Genomic DNA, 8,085 nt, shown 5'->3' with positions numbered 1-8,085 from the left:
TGAGCTGACCTCAAGGCATCAGCCTCCTGTCTTAGGTTGGTACCATTGCAATTGGATCTTACCCATCAATGACTACTGGTCCAGCATACAGCCACACTTGTGGATAGGCCTATGCATCAGTAGGGTGGTGAGGTTCTTTGCCTCACCTCTGTTGGTCCCCAAATTTGGCCTTTGCACCAGTGTGGGGGTTGAGGTTATTTGCCTCACCTCTGTTGGCCCCCAAATTTGGCCTTGGTGCCAGTGGGGGGTGAGGTTCTTTGCCTCACCTCTGTTGGCCCCCAAATTTTATATCATCACTAGCAGAAGGGAGGAGGATGCAAATGTCACAACACTAAGCCAAGTGATGGTTCTTTTTGGAAAAATGGTACCTCTGATGACACCATTTGCAAAGATACACCAGCACTACCACAATTCGCTGCACCAACAGATATTTCACAATGCATACAAGTGATACATAGTCCAGGTGAGTTCTGCAAGCAGTTCAAAGCAGAGGAATCCATCAATATGTCCATTTCATCCCAAAGTAAATCGACTCCTTGATTGAGCATTACTTGTTGAGTTATTATTCGTTGATGCATCAGTTTATACAGTTTGTTGTAATAGCTATCATAGAAGCTGTAGTTTGGTTTTATCTTTGTCTTCATCTGCACTGAGATGAAGATAGGAATTCTGGCAATAATGGCTAAAAAAATTATGTAATATTCCAACAGGTTCTAAGAAAACAGTTTTCTGAACAATTTACATTATCCTGAAGAGAATTATTAAATATAATGAAAAGGAAAGGAGAAATTAAACAAAGAGATCTGTTAATCTTCTTTGTTTTTCACATATTAAACTAATCCTCAACAGCTATTTACCCAATTTAAATTAAACCATATAAATCATGTGAATAAAAAAAATATTTGGATGCATTTTTTCATGAGTGCTCCTTATATATGATATATGACATATCCACATACAGACATACAATACAAAACAGAAGTGTGCACACATAACATAATACATACAACACATAATATAATAGTAAAGGCCTCGTAGCTTTTCATAGGTGAAATCTCCATTGCAATGTTTAAAAACTCCACAGTCAAAAAATAGAACTGATCAGAAAAACATTAACCTAGGTGTGTATGAGCTCAAAAAATAAAATAGAACTTCATGATATGGGAAAAGGCAATAATAAAATAGATATCGAAAAAAGCATCCTGGTTTCCACCTGGGTGTGACTCTTATTTGGATATTCCATCCTTTTTCCTGTAACTTGCATATGGGTCTGAAGGTATTCCCACAAGCAAGCCTCAAGGTTTTTTTTACATTTGAAATAGACCTTAATGGTGTTCATTATTCATTAGCTTCCAGGTGTGGGAGAATCACTGTTGCAGATGTAAGAATAGTCAAGCTGGGGTTCTGGATATCAGCTGCTATGGATTTGAGTCAAATTATCTTCTTTTTGGTCTGTAGAAATTGCTTTGGTTAGTCTCGATGGAATCCAAATCGGCTGGTATTCTCCCTCAGAGCTTCAGGCATTCCCTGCATGGGCCACCAAATGTTGCAGTCTGGCTGGGCACAAATCATGAGCCACTCAAGCAGGAACACATTTTATTTACAAACTCCACCAGCACACTCCCTGGGAGCTCTCCTGAAGGCCACCCACGCGGCTCCTCCAGGAACACGCCACACACCAACCAAAACTCCCACCACTGTAACTTCACCAACCAACGCAAACTCTTCAGGAATACCCGTGAGAGCTCAACTGGAACTCAATGGGAAATGTGTGAGAACTCAAAAGTCATTATCTTAATGTCTCCCTGGCGTCACCTCTCAACCACTACTTCTGGCAAAAATGCCATGCATCATCCTGACTTGGCTGTGGCCCTCAATACTTCTGCAGTAGTGTTAGCTCTTCTGTATACTTTCCCTTCAGCAAGCACCTGAGTCCTTCACCAGTGCTATGCTTCCTTTGCCAAAGTTTCTTAGAGCCTCCTTAAGATGTAGGTGATATTACTGAGGTGCATCAGTTACACAGTCTCAGCCAAAGTCTTGAACTCAGTTAAGACTTAAGGATTATACATGAATAACCTACTTGTTAATCTACCCAGTATCATCTGAGACATAGAGTGCCTTGTTTGTTGTTTCTCAAGAATCTCAGGAAACAGGGTGGATATTTGGGATCATGGGGCTGTTGGATAGAAAGCACATTGTGCCTCTTCTCTGGAATAATATGATAACTGCTTACCACATGAAAAATGGCTGTTCCAGTTAATATGGGACTTCTTGATTAAGGGGGGATTTTGAAGCTCAGTCAAGACCCTCTAAACTCCTAACTCAGACACATTGCAAGAAATAGTACATTGTGCATTGTATATTCTAAGCTATGGGATAAGAAACCCAAGACAAACTCACTGCAACAAGAAGCTAGTTGAGCCCCTGTGAAGTCAGTCACAGCCTTCTCAGGGGTGTCAGTGTGATGCTTGTTTTGGGGATACCTCTCGGAAGAATCTTTTTAAAATAGTCTATGTTTTCTCCATCGTAGACCAAAGTATGTGTGAGATAAATATCTGTGGATCACAGGTTTACTTAGACAGAGGTAGTCTTCATTGTTTTCAGAGCTCTGCAGTTCCTCTGTGACAGTATGCTGAGTTCTTCTTTAGTTAAACAATCTGTATTTAAAAAGAGAGAGATCAGAAGAGTGAGGGCTATGGACAGGTCTTTGATCATTTAGTTACTTGCTTATTTCTCACCTGACAGATGCATTGAAATATTTAAAGGTCGGAAAGAGAGAAGGACTGAAAATAAGCCTGCCCTTACCATTTGCTTGATCTAGGGCAAGATTATAAATGGGGGCCTTGATACTTGAATGCCTCAATATTTAAATGTACAAATCAAGCAAATAAACTACAAACTAAAATGTGGTCTACTCTTCTAGCTTGGCAAACATACCTTCTAGATCAGAAAGCTAGAGTTTGATTAGAAATGCTCAAATTCATTGGAATCCTATTCTGGATATTATAATGTAGTCAGAGCTATTTTTGCCACATTCCCCATCTCTTTCATTCCTGGCTTCTCAGGGAATGACAAGGGTACTTGTGTTCACACACATGGAAATCCAACCCACATGTTCAAGCTTCATTCATCTTCTCCAGCCTCACAAACAGCCTCCTGCTGACCACCTCTCATTTCTTTGGGCAGGCACCTCAAACCCAGAACAAGGGTTTTAGAGTCCCTGAAGGGGATACAGAACCATTTGGGCAGGAGATTCTGAGGTTCTCAGTACCTATAGCACATTCTCAAAGCGGGAGCCTGGGCCCATGTCACACTCTTCCCTGTCTCCAGACTCCTTGCTCATTGCAGAAGGGCACAACCAGAAGGGAGCCCTCTTGCCCAAGCCAGAGTGTGTATGGCCTATGGACTGTGCTGGAGAGAAGGCCCTGACAAGGAGCTTGAGTGAGGGTCAAGGAATTCCATCTTTCCTTTCAGCTGTGCTGGGAGAGGGAAATGCAGACCCAGAAAGAGATGCATTTTTAATTGAGAGAGCAGGGAGTTGATGTGGTCTCTAACTTGTAGTCCTGACTTTTGCAGGGACAGGAAAGGGGAGGATGCAGCATCCCTTGCTAGGTGGAAGGAAGGTGGCAGAAACTTGGGAGGGGTCAGAGGCAAGATTTGGAAAAACCACCCTTTAATACTATCATGAGAGAAGGCTGAGAAGAGACAGATGGAAACTTCCTGACAGTTCCAAGTGTATGTTCACATGGGCATGTTGGGCACAGCTCAACTCCAGAGTGCCATTTACAGCAATTGCAATGCAAATGACAACTTCTAGAGTCAACCACTGTGCCTCTTGCATAGACATACCTGGCACACCCAGGCTCATGCAATCTTCTCTCTGAATTTTGACTTCAACAGGTTATAATGTCTTTCAAAATCTGAATGAGGGAAAATAATTTTATGGGCCCCTTTGCTTAATGGAATTACTTCCTAAATCCATGTGTGTAAAGTAAACACCAATTTAGCACTACATATATAGCCAAAAAAAATGCTGACAAAGGACTTCCCAAATAGTGTGGTGAGGGAAGGAGCCAAGGCCCAGTGGGAGTGCCTGGGCCACTGGAAGCAAGTCACTAGTGCAAGCTCAGGCCAGGCCTCTGCATTTTCAGCAGAACCCAATGGTTGGCAGAGCCCTGCCCTTTGTGGTATTCTAAGTGCTTGGGTCATAATTGACTCCTTGACACTCCAGGAGGTTCAGAGCAGAGGTGGATAGAGACTGAGGTGGTTTTCAGAGTGGGTCTGATGGCTCACTAAAATTGTGGTAATGTTGCCCTGGTTTAGAGGCCTAGGTTTTGGCTTGGGCCACTCTTTGGGTCAGGTGGGGGGCAGCATGGCTTCCCTCACCAGCCATATCTCCAATGTCACTGAAAACAAGGTTCTCAATGATTTCAAGGATGTAGAAGAAGGTTTACCTAATTATTGGAGGAAGAACATTGAAGATACCAAATGGATAATCAGATATGACATGAAAGACTTAAAAGCTATTGTACTGAGCTGGAAGGAAGGTATGCAGCACCAGAGCTATGGATCCAACATCAATCTGTAAATTACTGAAATGAACTGGAAGAGAAAGAAGTAGAAATCATGCAACTTAAAGCAAGACAATTTGCACTACAAGATGAGTGGTCCACACTGCAGTCAGTGCATTCAGGAGCTGGTGGTGTACCAGCAACCACTGCCCTGTCTTCATTCAGTAATGAGATCAGTCATTGTTCAACTTTTCCTGGTGATGACATGGACTTCAGTGACATCATTTCATCACCACAAAAAATCAACAGACTGTCAATTGAAGTTTCAAGACTTGAATCTCAAGTTAGCCATTGAGAGGGATATAGCTCAGGCAAAGGGAACACATAATTCTGATAAAAGTGAAATCTGCAAATTACAAGATACTATTAAGGTACTTGAACAAAACTGAAGTCAAGACCTTGATCATTATCAAGAGGAAATGTCAGTTTTGCAGAATGCACATCAACAGAAACGGGCAAAGAAAAGTCACTGGTATCAAGAGGCATTAAATGACTATGAAGAAAGTATTCAAAAATTGAAAATCATTACAACAAGGTGACTCAGGAGTAACAGTAACTGATGAGTCTAAAATTGGAGAGATGGAAAGATGTATTCAGGTTCTACAAACTGAAAAAGTAGAGTCTTGCAACAAATATAGGATCAAATAAAAGACATAAATAAAATTATTTTTAGTAGAAAATTACAGAGATTCCTTGAAGACAGAAAAAGAGCAGCTCAGTATGGAAAGGTGACAAATAATTGAACAGTGTGAAAACTTAAAACTGGAATGTAGTCAATTGTGGCCTTCTGTGATGGAGCAGAAAGATGAGGAAATTAATAATTTTCAGAAAACCATTGAACAAATAAAAGCCCAGTTGCAGGACGACACACACAGCACTCCAGCAGACAATTCTGATAGTTTTCAAGAAACAAAAGGTAAAAGCCTTCCTATAGAAAAAGGAAGTGAAAAACAAAACCTATATAACTATGAAACTGAAGAATTAGTGAAAAATCCAAGAACAAGAACTTGAGATTCAACTTCTAAATGAAAAGAATATATCTTTAACCAAACAAATTGATCAGCTGTCCAAGGATGAAGTTGGTAAACTCAATCAAGTCATCCAGCAGAAAGACATAGAGATACAAGCTCTTCAGGCTAAAGTTTATTCAGGAAAACTTGATATGGTAACACCGCAGCTCTTGTCTGCATCATCACTTACGTCCCTGTCAGCAGAGGCCAAAGAGCTGAGACAATCACTGCAAGAAAAAAGATGCCACCATTAGGATGCTCCAAGAAAGTAACCACAGGTTGTTTGATGTAACTGCTGCTACCTCCATGAGAGTAAAGAAAGAACATGAACAAAGAGATTCTAAAATTAAACAGTTCAAGGAAAAACAAGATCTGTTACAAAATTTACTGAAAAAAAGAACTCTTAATCCAAGGCAAAAGCAATCAGTTTCTTCAAATGCAAAGTTCACTAACAAAGAGAATGAAAATGAGTTGTTGAGGCAAGCAATAACTAACCTCAAGGTGAGAATATTAATTTTATAAATGGACATATCTCATTAAAAGGGAAAATGAAAAAAATAATAGAAACATCCAAAGAAAAGAGAATAGAGTATCAAGTATTACAAGAGATGAACATAAAGTTCTCTGTGATGCTGCGAGAATAAGAGTTGGAGTACCAGTGGAAGAAGGAGAAAGCTCTTGTCTTTGAGCAATTGTTACAAGAAAAAAAAAAACAGGGCAAGCCTGGGGAATTAAATCAGCTTCTAAATGCAGTTAAATCCATGCAGAAGAAGACCATTCTATGTCAGCAGGAGAGAGACCAACTCATCTTGTCCTAAAGAACAAACACAAAAGAGTACCCTCCATCAAGATGTTCAACACTTACGTGACAAAGAATTACATTTAAATCAGGAGGTACAAAGAGTGAGGAGCTATTCTTTAGAATCAGAAGATTCTTACACCTGGGAAATTTGGGCTGCAGAAGAGAGAGATGAACTTGAGAGAGAAAGTCATACTATTGGAGGAAAGCCTACTTTCCTCTTCTAATGCAAGTCATCAAGCCAGTGTGGAGATAGAGTTCCTGCAGAAACAGGTGCATTAACTCTCCCAACAGAGAGATGAGAATGCACTGCAGCTTTCACTCTACCAGGACCAAAAAAAAAAAAGAGTATTCCATGTCATTAACCTGGAAATGGTTCTAGAGTATTTCCAACAAGAAAAAAAAAGCTATGTATTCAGCTAAATTAGAAAAGGAAAGACAACATATAACCGAATGGAAGGAAAAGGCAGAAAATCTAGAAAGAGAGGTATTATTATTACAAGAACATTTGGATGAAGCCAATGGTGTGCTGGATTAAGCAACTAGTCTTACACAACAGTTACATCTAAAGGAAGAACAGACTGAAGAACTTAAAAATCAGAGTGAGCTCCAACAAGAAATGTTGAATGGTGCACAAAAGAAATTGATGAATGCAGAAAATGGCACAGAAGGAAAAGCAGAAAAAGCCCTAATGAGAAACCTATTTATTGGGCATTTTCATACACTGAAAAGTAAGCATCATGAAGTGCTTCAATTAATGGGAAGCATCCTAAACTTTGAAAAGGAGAAAATGGAGCAGTTGTTGAATGGAGATGAAGGCGGTGTTACTGAGTGGATGACATGTTGGCTTGGAGGAGGATCAAAAAATGCCCCCAGCACATCTTTGAGACCAAATGAGCAATCTCTGCTTAATAGTTCTTTTTTTTTTTTTTAAAGAGAGAGTGAGAGAGGAGAGAGAGAGAGAGAGAGAGAGAGAGAGAGAGAGAGAGAGAATTTTATTTATTTTTTTTTAGTTCTTGGCGGACACAACATCTTTGTTGGTATGTGGTGCTGAGGATGGAACCCCGGTCGCACGCATGCCAGGCGAGCGCGCTACCGCTGAGCCACATCCCCAGCCCTTAATAGTTCTTTTTTCAGAACTTTTTGTTAAATTTTTTGAAACAGAATCTCCTTCATGTGTTTCACCACAAAAACTTTCTGCTCATGCTATGAAACATCTAGACTCCACAGGAAAGAGAAAGGAAGGTGAGAATGTACCAAGAAGTTTGAAAGATGCAGAAGAATTTAAAGCCAGTAAAAGAGCGGCTGTGAATCCATTCTTGGCTGCGCCACTGATTAGCCTTGCTGGACTTGGACCCGGTGCACCTCGGAATCTCCTTTTGAATCCCATTGCAGACTTCATGCCCACCTTTACTGGATTACCAGTGTCCCCTGACAATAGCAGCAAGGTTGTACAAAAGGACCTTTTAAAGCAATAGGTGATTCTCAAGCCAGAGATGATTTAGCAGTTTAAAGAAGCCATAAACACTTTGAACTTTTTACAAGGTGGCCTTTTCAAAAAGAATTCATGTATTTGCAGAGAAAAAGAAAAAGAAAAAAGTTGATAAATAGAGCTACCAGGTATTTTGACTCCCCCTCCACCTCGTTTTTATTTGGTGTGTGTGTGTGTGTGTGTGTGTGTGTGTGTGTGTGTGTGTTTGCAGTA

The 8,085-nt window shown here is 40.3% G+C and overlaps 1 pseudogene; it reads left to right on the top strand.

The window, feature by feature from the left end:
• Positions 1 to 4,306: 4,306 nt before the first annotated feature.
• Positions 4,307 to 7,858, top strand: LOC113189890 (thyroid receptor-interacting protein 11-like; annotated as a pseudogene).
• The last annotated feature ends 227 nt before the right edge of the window (positions 7,859 to 8,085 follow it).

The sequence above is a fragment of the Urocitellus parryii genome, unplaced genomic scaffold, assembly GCF_045843805.1.
Source record: "Urocitellus parryii isolate mUroPar1 unplaced genomic scaffold, mUroPar1.hap1 Scaffold_110, whole genome shotgun sequence".
Classification (NCBI taxonomy): Eukaryota; Metazoa; Chordata; class Mammalia; order Rodentia; family Sciuridae; genus Urocitellus; species Urocitellus parryii.
Note: the sequence above shows the minus strand (reverse complement) of the source record. Positions and strands in the feature narration are given on the sequence as shown.